Below are 14038 nucleotides of genomic sequence, written 5' to 3'. Positions count from 1 at the left end.
TTAAATGAGCAGATAGGCCTACATGTAATTATTTTGTAACGTTAGAGAGGCATTCAGTCATTTCCTCTTTCAGTTATACTACTTTGCTCATGCAGTGCGAAGCTGAAGGCCCCAAGTGATTTGGAGAGAACTCGCAGCATATCTCCATACCGGGGTGTAGTTCACACTACTGTACAGCTACGCGAAAGCTTGCCTGGCTGTGAAACAACTGAAGTGCGTTCGTTATCAAGACCGAAACTTGCGTGCTACACTTTTAGCAGGCTATTGTTTCCCTGTGTGCTGGGGCGATAAGCTGCTCTTGTGTTTCCAGCGCTGGTCAGTGGCACTGGCACCGGCCAGTAATGGGGACGCACTCACAGGGTGCAACGCCCCTGTTATGTGTCAGAACCTTATCTCTATTCCGGGAGTCAACACCTGTTCGCCTTTAATGCGCTCGTTATCGTTTGCTGGTCACGTGACAATAGCGGGAGTTGTAGATTGATGGTCATAAGGGTTTAGGTAGATTCTGATAGCCTCGGGAAAAAACGGGTCTGTACTTGCCTTCGCACATCGTCCTAACGCCGCTGCGGCGTTTATGAAAGGCGATAACACTGCAGAGACGTTACAGAAACGTTGCGACTATATGCGATACTTCAGCATTGCTGGGCGCTCGAGTCGTACAGATATTTTCCCCAAAGACCTCACAGGAGTTGGTATCATGTCATGGAAACTGGAAAAGCTGAAAAACTGTATGACCGGAAAAATATGTTATGTGTCGCATAATTCTAATACAACAAAATATAATGATATAAGATTTTTTTTTAATTATCAAACAGTAAAATAGTACCAAACTGCACATCTTTCCAAAGGATTATTTTCTATCATCTGATTACATCTCAAAATCCATTATTATATTTTAATGTGGTGTTGTACTGATTTGAATGTTTACTAATGGGAAAGGGTTTGTAAAATATTAATGTTATATTATATAATGTAATATTAATGCAAATTCACAGCGAGGAAGGAGTGTAAGGATAAATTCAGTATCACACACATCTTGTCTGTGGCATGTGTCGATAAAATATAGAAGGTATTTAAAGAGTCATACTTAGACACTAAAATGTTAAGAATTTCCACTAATTGTATGACTACAATCTTTTGATACAGGTGTTGACATTTTCTGTTTTTCACATTGTACATTGTGTCATTGAGCAGACACTTTTAACTGAAGAGATCTGCAAAGCAACAGTACAAAGTGCATCTAATAAAGCTCCATGATGGACAGTTTACACAGTTATAGTCTCAAAGGTACAAAGCATACAGAATGTGTCACACAGCCTTCTCTCTCAGACTAGGTGGTGACTCAAGGACAGCTCCTATGTTCTGGGCTAACAAAGACAATTATGAATGAAAAAAGCAAATAGAGCTGAACATATAGGTGTTTTGTTCTTGGTTCTTTGTCAGTGAGTCAGAAAAGGTGAGCTGTTCAGCTTTAACAGGGAAAGACCAGTGAATATCTTAAAACTAAGAAAATCCAAGACCCCAAGCCCTGACAATATACCCGCAGTCATCTGGAAAGGCCATCAAGAACAGCTTTTACAGTTCTGTAATGAAACTTACAATGGAAACAAACCTGATGCCTTCTTGAAGTCCTTTACCAAAGACAGGCGATCTTCAACTGCCTCAAATCTGCAGAGGTATCACACTGTCTCCCATTGCTCCAAAGATCTACAACTCATTGCTCTCTAACAGGATCACACCACATCTTGATCCTATTCTTCAACCCAACCATAACGGTTTCAGGATCTTGATCCTATTCTTCAACCCAACCATAACGGTTTCAGGAAGGGCAGATCAACTTTACCCCAGATCCTTGCCCTCAGAAGAATCATTAAAGAGATGACAATTTCCAAGAGAAGAACAACCATTGTGTTCGTAGATTTTTCAAAGGCTTTTGGCAGTGTCAACAGGAAAGTTGTGCTGCACATACTTCTGAATTATGGCATACCCGAGGAGATTGTACAACAACCCCTCAAGTTTCATTCAGAGCATGGACTCCCTACCAGGGAGTTTCTAACTAATGCTGGAACCCTCCAAGGAGATACATTAGCACCCTATCTCTTTGTCATTGTTGTCAATTATATCTTAAGACAGTCGATGAACTCTAACCACACCAAAGGTCTCACTATTGAACCTTGCAAGTCCAGGAGACACAAGAGTAGGTATCTCACAGATCTTGATTATGCAGCAGCAGCCAAAGTAGTTCTTTTTCTTAATGCAAAGAAGACTGAATATGTGGTAATTAATGAAGACGGGGGATACCAGGTCATTGTAGGTCATTGACAGGCACACCTATCAAAGAGGTGACTGACTTCAAATACTTAGGCTCATTTGTTTTAGATAGCAAGAAAGACTTAATAATATGCAAGGGACAAGCATGGAATGCCTGCAACAAACTCCACCACATCTGGCAGTCTGACATTCACATCAAAACAAAGTAGCTTTCTTCAAGCCATGTGTGGAGAGCATGTTGCTTTATGGTGCGGAAGCGTGGACCATGAAGAAAGATTTTCAGGATAGGCTTGATGGCACCTACACAAAACTTCTCATGAGAGTCAAGAACATATCCTGGTGAGAACATCGAATGAAGCATGAAATCTACGATGACGTACCACCAATTTCCACCATCGTAGCACAACGCAGAGCTGGATTTACTGGACACTGCTTGCGGGCCAAAGAACAAGTTGTCTCGTTATTGAGGCTCCCCTGCCCGAAACAGGGATAGGAGACCTCTCAATTACACCAGTCAGAGACCTTCAGCTGCCAACGGAAGATCTGGCCAGACTGACTGCGGACAGGGACACCTGGAGGCTTCAAGTGACTTCCATCTCCGCTACAGATGAAGGATGATGATGATGATAATGATGTTTTTAGTGCAGCTTGATCTGAGTGACCCAGGTTCTGTGGAAGAGCTGGTGTTATCCTGTCTGTCCTGGTTCTGTTGTTGAGTTGGGATACTGGGGAGGGAGGGCTGGGGACTGGTGGGGAGGGGGCGGAGAAGTGACCTAAAAGATGACAGATAATGACAAGATAATTACCCTGCATGGCTGTATTTAATACCAGCATAGGTATGAGACTGCAACTGGAGGTAGCAGCTCTGGAGACATTAGTGTCACTCACTCCCTCTTTTTCACTGCCTCATTGGCTCATTCTCAGTTGCTTGTTTGCTTGTGTACTCACTCATTCACCTGCAGATTCTCTCTCCATCACTCACTCAGTGGCAGACTCTCCTCACTCCTTCACTCACTCTCTAACTCACTTGCTAACCCTCTTACAAACTGACTGATTGACTTACCCTCACTTGCTCGTTTACTGACTCTCTCACTCGCTTGCTCACTCAGACTCTGCCTGTCCTTCACCCGTTCAATGACTCATTCACTGACTTAAAACTCTCTCACTCACTCACTCACTCACTACCCCTCAGTCTCTGTAACTGCCTGTTACAGTAGTACAGCTGCTCAATAGAGGGCACTAGAGGGCAAAAGGCCAGCAAAGTAGATTTAGCAATTTTTACAGTGCCTGTTAATTTTTTCCCCCAGGCAGCATTCAGTGTTTAAAGCTACACTACATGAACGATGACTTGCGACACATCTTTTGTACATCAATATAGCTATCTAGGTGGATTATACACAAAGCAGATGTAGTCTTTTATTTATGAAAATGAGGCTGCTTCGTGTCAGAGTAAAATTGAACACAATAGCACAATGCGTTCTAAAAAGAAAAGAGAAATGTGATTTTACCGCTGCGCAGGAGCGTAAAAAACCGCTGGACACTGATATCAAGCATTTTGAAGTCCTAATTAGCTTTTTTGAGAAAGAAATTTGTTTGACCTTTTGCTGAAGTTATTCAAATCACCCACTATCCCACCACGTGCGCTTTTGAGAGACTGTTGTCACATAGAACATTCATGCAATGTCTTATTTCAACCACAGGATGGCAGTATTACTTAGAATTATTTTATTGAGGTTTGTGTTCATTTTCATTCACTTAAAACGTATTTATTATACCAATTAATCGCTAACTGTACTGTTGATATCATTAACTTTTGTTTATTCCTTTTTCCTTTTCGTTTGTACTACTCCAAGAGAAATGCTCAAAAGTTCTGTGTGATTTTCTTTGAGTGATTCAATGTTATGTTTTAGTAATATTTGTAATAATTAATGCCATTGAGTTTACTAATAGCCAATAAATAGAAAGACATTGATTATTTAAAAAAAAACGGTTGTCACAAGACCTGTTTAAAATATTTATGTATCTTTGTGCGCACGGGCACCATCCACTGTAATATCCACACTATTATACAGGAATTTAACAATGGGTGATACATTTGGTCTGTATTGGATGGAAATTATGGTATTTTAGAGGCTGAACAGCTGCCTTAACATCCAACCAGCAGAACTGAGTCAGAGGCAACTTACACTTTCATCTCTGAATTACTGTAAACCGTAAAGGCTAGGACACCTGCTACGGCAAAGACAGTTGCGGTCAGGCATGGTGACGTGCACCCAACCGATTACTGGGCGTGAGCTGATTCGGCTGTAGTCAGAGCTAGTTGAATGGGATTGCGCACTTCATGTAACATACTGTATTTAATATCATTTAATTAACACGCTGTCACATACTAGCAAGATAACGTTTGTTAGTCATAGGTACTTTTGAACAATACACTATTATCAACATTGTTACATTCATTTAGCAGCGCGACATACAATAATATAAGAATATGCCTATCGTAAGATCCTAAAATATCTTAAATATCCTAAAATCATTCATGGAATGATTGTCATTCGCTGCAAATAACCTTTTCAAAATGCCGCGAATGTTCCTGGTGAATAGGGATCTAACAGAGAAGTTTATCTCATTTGGGCAAAAGTTCGACTTGCTGAATGCACTTCACATCTCTTGTGGCCACAGGAGCACGATGCTGCAGGGCCTTATAACACCACAATGTGCTTGTTTCAAAATGTATTACTGTTCAGATCATAATTCAGTCGGTGAAAAGGCCGCAGATGCTGAACGGAGGATCATTATTAGTCCTCTCAATAAGCGAAAGTACGCGTTTTGTAATGACCATATAGCCCAAGCTCTGGGTCTTGGCTTTGTGCATAACTGAACCTGCACCCTGATCTTTTCTAAGAAAATTGATCATTTCTCTTTGAAACATTTAACACGTAGCCTATACATATTACTGGTGCTTGAAATTAACTTTTTTTGCTAGAGAAAATCAATGAGTATTTGATCATAAATGACAGTGAGAGCATCCAGTTGGACGTGCCAAGAACATGGCAAATCAACGGCCTTTGAAATGATAAATTCGTATAATTATACAGGTAAATGATTATTTATACCTACCTAGTCTTGTAGCGTTTTTCCCATCTTATTCTTTTGCCACAAACCAACCTCAAGAGTATTTTAATTAACATTATTGTCATTGGTTTTAATTATGTCAAAACAAAACAAACTAGGCCTAAGTCTTTATTAGATCGCACTACAGTTTTAACTAGGTAAACATCCTTCCTACCTGATCAACGAGGGATAGCTCAGATTGAAAAGGAACAAATCAGGGGAAACGACGCTTCATTATTGCACTGCAGATGTTATAGGCTACTCATAAAATGTCTTGAACGTAATTATATTACATTAATTACATTATATTAAAACGAGTTTAATATAATTTATATTCATATATCAGAGCAAGCAAGTGTAAAATTAAAACAAAGCGCATAAACTTAGTCTAATTTTGTGGTCGTTTTGGATTAGTTATATAGATTTTGACGTATTTATGTGCATTTATATTATAGAATTATATATGCACTGGTTTCATGAAAACTACAGGCGGCATCGTCTTTTTCCATAACCATAATGTAATTTTAATGCAATTTGTCCATTTTAAAACGAAAACCGACCGATTGCATCGGTCATTTGATTGTCGTGCTGCTACTGCACAGCCCGGCATGCGGAAGCCGTGTAAGAGATTGCGGACCAAGCAAGGGGAGGTCCCGCGAACGCATTTTACGTCAAAATGTGTCACGGAAAGGCAGGGCGAGTCGACTGTTTCTGCAGGGATAAACGAGACAAGCAGTACCGAGAAGAGAAATGTCACGGAATTGAATTGAAATCCGATATCACATTTCGATAAACGAGATGGATCGTTATCGTTCTCCGTAGAAACGTAAGTTTATTTAAGTGTGCCTATTGTTGTAGCTTGCACAATGTCTGGATCTCACAAACGAACGGTACATTGCATATTAGCTTTGTTTATGGTAGCTGATCAAATCAATAACTAGACATTTGAACCTGGAGTGGCGTGGGAACAACTGAGGTACTGTTAGCTAACCAGTTAGTTAGCTAGCTGGCTGTAACATCATATATATATGTTTATTTACGGCTGATGTCATGATGTTGGTGCCTTTCCCACTACGAACTCCCCAGCGCTAGTTCATAGACTGCTTGCTAGCTGTGCTAGCCACTTGATGGAGAAGACGAAATAAATAGTGACGCGTATTGTTGTCATCGGAGAGGGGAATAAAATGCACACGTCAATATATTGTCCAAAACTACAGTTGAACGACGTTCTGTCTGTGATCTCTGCGATTTTAGTCAAGCTATATTTTGTGATGGGACATTGACCAAAATCCAGCTAGCTAGCTAAATTAGCCAGCAAGCTAGCAACGCTATTCTTGTGTAGCCATTTGGATGTCACGGGCGGATATTGTAACCGCAAGATTTGTAAGATGCATCCCTTTCGACAGAGAGCATTGAAGTTTTTTCCATAACGGGTCAATCAGTTCAGTAATGGTACAGTAATTTTAACCCCTGGCTTTTGTCATCCATATTTGCAGAGAATATATTTGACTACAGACTGTAAATAAATCTTTTCAGGGCCACCTCCGCTTTGATTGCCATATATTTTTAAACTCAAATAACAGGCGTTGTGTTCGCCTGCTACAGCAAGTTTTACTTCCCATTTAAAATGCACGTTGTGTGGACTGCTGGCAATCACTGATAGTAGTTAGCGTTATGATCATCGTTTTCCATAATTTTAGTTATGTAATATAATGTAGTTACAATACGAGCTGAACGATTATTTCAGACTACGAAAAATACAGAAACTACCTGTCCCGTTTGAAGAAAGTGCGTTTTTCATAGTTCTGTGTACCTTGTTTAATTTAGAAAGCGAGAAAACAAACAGTGGAAGCACTCAGCGTTGTAGACATTGAGAAGATGCTGTGTGTTCACGGATTCGTCTGTGTGAATGGACAGTGTAAGTAATTCCTAAATGGAGTTCATTGTCTGTTTGATACCCATTGCATTGTATATGGGCATCTGTCTGTCTGGCAATCAAGTGTAACACTGTAACTTAACGGTGCCCAGACGAATCCTTAGAGGCTCTTCTGCATTATCTATTGTTATTGCATTGTTTTATCAAGATTACACAGTCTTTCAGACAGACCGAAATATAAACGGTCTCATTATCTGGTGAGAACTCTGCACCGCTTCATTATCATAAGGGGGGGACTTCATCATAGTCAGAGCCGGTCATTTTCCCCACTGGGAGGCCGAGAGAGCAGCGCTGTTTCTGCCAAGAACAAAAGCCTCTGTCCTGATGTGCCTTCAGCTACGCTAACGTTTTGGCTTTAAACAATATAAACTGAATGATTTTAATGACCATTCAGTGCAACGCGGTAACAGCGGCGTTTTAGCTTGCAAGCTAACTAACTACCCAGATAACGTTGGTTAGTCATGGTAACGGTAGCTGTCAGCTGATGTTCGCGCAGTGAACACTCTGTTCTCGGTTGCCCTAGGTCTGTACCCGTGAATAGCTCGTTGCAGCGTGCTGTGCTTTCACCGCAATCCACATTTTCCTTCAATCTAAAAGAGACGTTGTAAGGATTTTGTGAGCATTTTGTAAACGTAAACTATCATTATGTTATCATATTTGATGTGTTGGGTGATTGGTGATGTCAGTGGGAGTTGGAGGGGAGTGGGACTGTTCTGTCTGTTATTTTGAAAGAGCATTTCCATTCCATGAGTAAATACAGCAGCTGTCAGATAGTACTGACCTTAACAGGAGTATGATCCTTTAAACAGAAACAGGGAATGGCAAGGTACTGGCTGAAAGTCTTTCAGTGATATGTTCAGTTCAGTTTATGGTCTCCGGTCCTGTTATCTGGACCTAGATCAAGGGGTGACAAGTGAAGATTTAAATTTAAGTTTAGGCAAAGGCCTGACAACTGGAAGCACAGACATTACTGAAGGGAAGACTGATATCCATTATGGTGGCAAAGAGAGGCCACAGTGTAGATAATTCTGAAAATGTTCGCCAAGGGCACAAATACATTATAAGCCTGTATACTCCTTTCCCACTGTAGAGCTGGAACCCGGCTTGCTCTGTATATCCCTGTTTCACTGTAGCCCTTGAACCAGGCCAGGTCATTACATGCCTTTCCCACTGGTAGGGCAGGAACCAGGTGAGCTCGTTATACCCCCTTACCACTGTAGAGCTGGGATAAGCTGGAACCAGAGCTGGGTAACCCAGTAAGGATCACTTGCTTTTCCATCATATTGAAAGCGTCAGCTTACCAGCATTGCTCAGACCTTTTATGCACAAAGGCAAGCACCAGTAACACTACTGCACTGCACTGACATGGACCAGCACGGAGACATATACCTGTGGACAGCCACACAGAATCTGAATTACATGGGTGAGGCTGATTTCATTTGTATGTTGGGAAAGGGGTGCAAGCAGTTCATTCTGGTTTTAGCTCTGCAGGGGAAAAGGGCTACAAGGCAGCCTAGATTCAGTGCAGGAGTGGAAAAGGGGAATGCCCCAGCCCAGTTCCATCTCTACTACGGGAAAGGGAATAGTGGAACTCAGCCTGGTTACAACTCTTCTGTGGGAAAAGGTATAAGCACGCCAGCCCTGTTACAGCTCTACTGTGGAAAAAGGAATAAGTGACACATCCTGGTTCCAACTCTACTATGGGTTGTAATTGCAGAGCTGCTTAAATGAGACATGGGGTCCCTATCTCTGTGCTGCTTATGGTATTTCATGTCAGGTGTTCACACTGCAGTGCTTTCAGGAAGCATGGAGTTCACTATCGCGCCACATCTTCTCAAGCAGACACACACATTCACGTGTCCCTGTGAAGCAATCAAGAGCAGACCACATTAATAATGACGAAACACAAAGTTGGTTGATGCTGAAGACCTTGTGTGGACACCAGAGTATCTTGATGTGCTGCGCTGTGTCAAGCCCTCTGTGCTGAGACCCATTCAGATGGACCTCAGATACAGATCAGTACTCGGCTGCAGCGGCCCACCATAGGCAGAGGGTGTTCAAACTGCCACCCAGCAGAGACTCACTGGGGGCAGGGGGTGATGAGGGGCGACGAGGTGCTCTGCTGTGCAAAACGTTGAAAGCATTCAGTTGAACGCAAACTTGCATCATCAAAGAGGCCCTGACTGCATTAGTTAGCCTATGCTTTAAATATCCCTTTTAATGTGTGGCATTTCCATTTAATGTCTACATGTCATGTGCTGCTTCCTCTGTTGCCTCCAAGATGTGGGGTACTGGGCTGTAGTATTCACCTGTGATTTCAATATTGTTTCTGACTAAACCAGTGTAAGGATGTTAGCTCTCAGCACTATTTAGCTAATTTAAAAAGAAACGCATCTTTAAATAAGACTACTAGTATCCTTTATAAATGTTCCCTGAGGCCATGCTCTGAAGGCTTCTCTTTAGACAGTGACTCATTCATTAAACACAGCCTGGTGGTAATTGGGGGTAGCCTTGGGGGTAACAGTGGTAAAATAGAGGGGTTTCAGACAACACCTGAATGTGCAGTGATTCGTTTGGGCCCTGGAGATGTCACGCTCTCTTGATCTTTTTGCACGGTCGAACAGACCGGGCCGCTCGTTCTGTAAGGTTAGCGTGGATCGTGGCTGAGGAAACGGAGCAGTATAGACCGTTAACATTACACGCACGTGTTTGTGCACTCCAACAGGGATGCGCATGCACGTGAGGAAGAAAGCGCTTTTGCAGAAAAGCGGTCATGCATGGATGCCCCAGCATGCATGCTGTTCGTCATGTGCAAACACATGTTCTCTCACACACACACACAAACACACCCAAATGTAGAGTTTTAGACACTCCATTTAACCTCTCTTGGAGATTCATATTAGGGGTCAACCAATTATCGGCCTGGCCGATTATCGGATCCGATATTCAGCATTTTTACGATTATCGGAATTGTTATTTTTTATCCCACTGCCGATAAAATAAATTAATTTAAAAATGTGCTACATTGGCTTTGATGCAGCAGCCTCTCTCTGTCTGTAGTCACCACTCTGTGGTCTCTGGCATCTGATTGGTTACACGTCACGAGTAATAGCCTATCAACACTGAAGGCTGCTGTGCCACATCTGTTTCTATGATGACAAGCATGCCCAGTTTCCCAGTTACACTGAAAATGTTAGAATTAATGCACTTTGTTGCAGTGCTATACGGTTAACTGTATATCGGGATACGAGATAACGAGATAATAGAGTTTATTTATGTAGCAATAGCTATATCTTTCAGTAACATTGGTGCCAGTGCAACTGGAACTTATTTTAGCTACCATATTGCGAACATAACATTACTTGCCCGTATGAGATGGTGTTTTTACATGTTATAGGTAGCCGATGGTCATAATAATGTAAGCTAATGTTGAGGGTTGTAGAGCTAACTTGAATGCGAACGTCAACAAGTTCATTTGTTGATCCATAATTTAGCCAGCATAGTGGCTGAGCACGCTGAGCAGCTCTGCTTTCTGCACCACAGTCTGGTACTGCTGAATTGGGACTACTAATTGAGACTCAAATTTCTGTACAGATTTAAGTTTTACTAGTTTTATTTATTTTTACTTTATTCACTTTATAAAACTTCGGGGAGCTATTTTGTTTATTCATTTATTAAAATTTTCAGTTGACTTTATAATAAATGCTACTGGGAGCTCCCTGCACTTTTTGTTTTAAGATAATGTTAAAAAGTTCTATTTTAATTAAACATATGCTTAAAGGCATTTCAACAAAGTTTTGTGTTGGAGTTTGTGTTATTCTAAATTTTGACACCAAGATTTTCATTTTTACTGCAAATGTATATCAGTTCCAAATATCGGTTATTGGCCTCCTTGATTACTAATAATTGGTATCTGTATAGGCCCTGAAAACACCATATCGGTCGACCCCTAATTCATATTACGTGCATTAGAGCTACACATACTACAGATATAATTGAAAATCATTTTGTAAATGCACTGCAGGTTTACCTGACAGACATTACTGATTCAGGTGTTGCAGTCAGAGAATTCAGGGATGAGACAGCTCCACAGTTTTTGAAATGGGGTAAGGTGCTGTGTGGTAAGGATGCCTGCTGGTCAGTAATGCAGCCCTATAAGGTTATAAACCTCTTACTCAAAAGGTTATTAAATGTTTCTGTCACGCTACCTGGCTGTTTCCTTCCACTTATCTTGCCTCCATTGTTTGCAGTTTTGGCTGTCTGTGGACGGATTTAAGAAACCATCTTGCTGCAACCAAAATTATAATTCAGCTGCAGTTACTGTTGTTGGAATCTACACAGAAAAGCCTTTTTTCACAAAGAACTGAAAACTAGCTAATTTGAAATTCCTACTAGTTCTGTAAGAAACTTCACAGCAATCAGTCAAGTCTCATACAAACCCCAGAATGCATTTTGCTGTCTGTCTGTCTCTCTGAATATAACAACTTTGTGGTGGATGCTGGGGACTGAAGTCCAGAAATAACTTGGTACATCTATTTGTGGTTTAGTGTTGCTTTAAGAAGAAATTCCTCATGATCCTCATGCATTTTTGACTTGATGCTCTTTTTTGTATTTTAGTCTTTTAAAGTTTAATATTTTTAGCTGCAGTAAAAGACTGTTTACAGGAAGTGACTGTTTTGTTTTTGTTTTGTTTTACACATTATGTTATTATTGAATGGTTATCTTTGACTGGCTGTTGGTACATCTTCACTGCTTCTTAAAATATGAAAAAACTTGATATCCACTCAGCAAGTGAGGTGCAGGGAATAGCAATTATCACCACGTTAGGACCTGACACACAATCTCAGGTGTGAATCCAAGGTATGATTTAAGTGTGAAAAAGCTTCTCCGAGAATTGTGGTGAACTCAAAATGGCATTGAAGGAGTCAAAATGGGTCTAAAAGTGTAGCGATAGTACCAGCATTTATCGAATTAATATTCAGACAAAATGACAATTTACCAAAAAATATGCACACACACAGATGCACACAGAATACATAAGATAAGATAAGACAGCACTTTATTGATCCCCAGGTGGGGAAATTTGGGAAATTTTACATATATTTATGTACATTTATACAGTATACAGTATCTTTCCCTCTCTCTTTCTCAGAAACTGTTTAATAGGTTTACCTTCCTGCTGATTCATTTCATCACTTTGGATTAGCTGGAAACACGTACCCGCCCACATGCACATGCACGCATCCGCAAATACACAGACACACCTCAAGTGATCGACACACACTGCAGTTAGATTGAATCTGGGCCCCAATCTGCTCCTCCGTCCTGATCCCCCCTGCCTGTCGGAGGTCCCTCGGGGCGAGTTCAGCCGGCAGGGCACGCGGTGGGAGAGACGCTGCTCCACCTGCCGACTCCAGCTTGTGTAACTGCTGTGAATAATGTATGAAAGGCAGGAGAACGGATGCTGCGGATATAGGGAAAGGAAAGTGGAGCCTGCAGTCGGCTTCAGCAGGAACGCCGTAAACACCGCCTGGAGAGCGGGCAGGGAACGTGTCCGTGAAACGTGCCGCGTGAAAACCTTTCCAAACTTCCTGCACGAGGTCGCACCACGCAAACTGCATTATTCATCGTTAGTACTGCTTTAGTTTGCCTTCCTCTCTCAGGTCGGCCCTGCATGTTAAACTTTCATTTGTGCGAGGCACAGAGGTGGGACAGATCCTGTGGCAGAACAGAGAGGCTTCACAAACCCCCAAAATGGAGGAGTGTGATCCTGACCAGTCCTGGTGTTTTTCTGCGGTGAGCATGTTTTGACTGGGGGGGGACGTGATGGCTCCACCCGCTACGTGGGTTCGCAATGCCTCCCTTTTCCCCAGCGCTGGAGTATTGTTTTGGTATTACCCTGATCTGTGATATAAACTGTGAGTTTGAGCGCGTCCACTGATCCGTGATCAGCACTGAGAGTCGCGTGTCGGAGGAGAAGATCAAAGCTGATCCTCCTGCTGAAACTCTGACTGTGCGGACATGCCGATCAGGCTGATGGCCCCACATCTGAACTGATTGCACAGCCAGGCGCAGCAGGGCTCTGTGAAGGATGCCATCATGTGGTGCAGCAGGGTGCATACCAGGAGCCAGGGTAAGGGGGGGGACCCATGACTTTCCCTTTCATTTTCGCATTGGGTAGCACTCTCCCTGCAACAGCTGGGATGAAGCGGACCCTTGCGGCAGATCTGACAGCATGGCATAGTCTCTTGGGTCCCCAGAAAAGGATCTCCTGTCCCTTCCCCATGTCCCTGCCCTCTTACTCACCCTGTCTCTTCCCAGCAAATGTCTCCTCTCACCTGCTTCTCTCTTCAGCTACTGTCTCATTCATTCCAGCGCAAGCTAGCTCTGACGAATACACATCAATCCAGATGAGGGGTCGCTAGCATCTCAGTCTCATGCTGCAAGGGACTGAAGCAGGCCTTTCATCCCCATAGAGGATAAAGCATGTTTGTAAAAACCGTCCAAAGTCATACCAAAAATCTAGTCAAGTGAAGAAGAAACTGGAAAGTCCAGCTCAGCTGTCAGTGTGGTTCGCGACAGCATTGGCTGCCAAAATTAACTACGAATGCAGTAAGCATGAAGAGTGTGTGCAGTGTTGCTGTGCCATGCCCGGAAGTACTTCCCCCTTGCATTTCGAGAAGCCTCTACCAGGGAAAGGCACAGGCACAGGCACAG

General features: G+C 42.3%; 1 protein-coding gene across 4 annotated transcripts in view; it reads left to right on the top strand.

The window, feature by feature from the left end:
• The first annotated feature begins 6075 nt into the window (after positions 1-6075).
• Positions 6076-14038, top strand: part of inpp4aa (inositol polyphosphate-4-phosphatase type I Aa) — a 58745-nt gene continuing 50782 nt past the window's right edge. For all 4 annotated transcript variants that reach the window (XM_036541184.1, XM_036541183.1, XM_036541181.1 and 1 more), the window contains exon 1: positions 6076-6211. The gene's annotated coding sequence lies outside the window, so the exon portion shown is untranslated. The remainder of the gene's footprint in view (positions 6212-14038) is intronic.

The sequence above is a fragment of the Megalops cyprinoides genome, chromosome 11, assembly GCF_013368585.1.
Source record: "Megalops cyprinoides isolate fMegCyp1 chromosome 11, fMegCyp1.pri, whole genome shotgun sequence".
In the NCBI taxonomy this organism is placed as follows: Eukaryota; Metazoa; Chordata; class Actinopteri; order Elopiformes; family Megalopidae; genus Megalops; species Megalops cyprinoides.
This window is presented reverse-complemented; position numbering and strand designations above follow the sequence as displayed.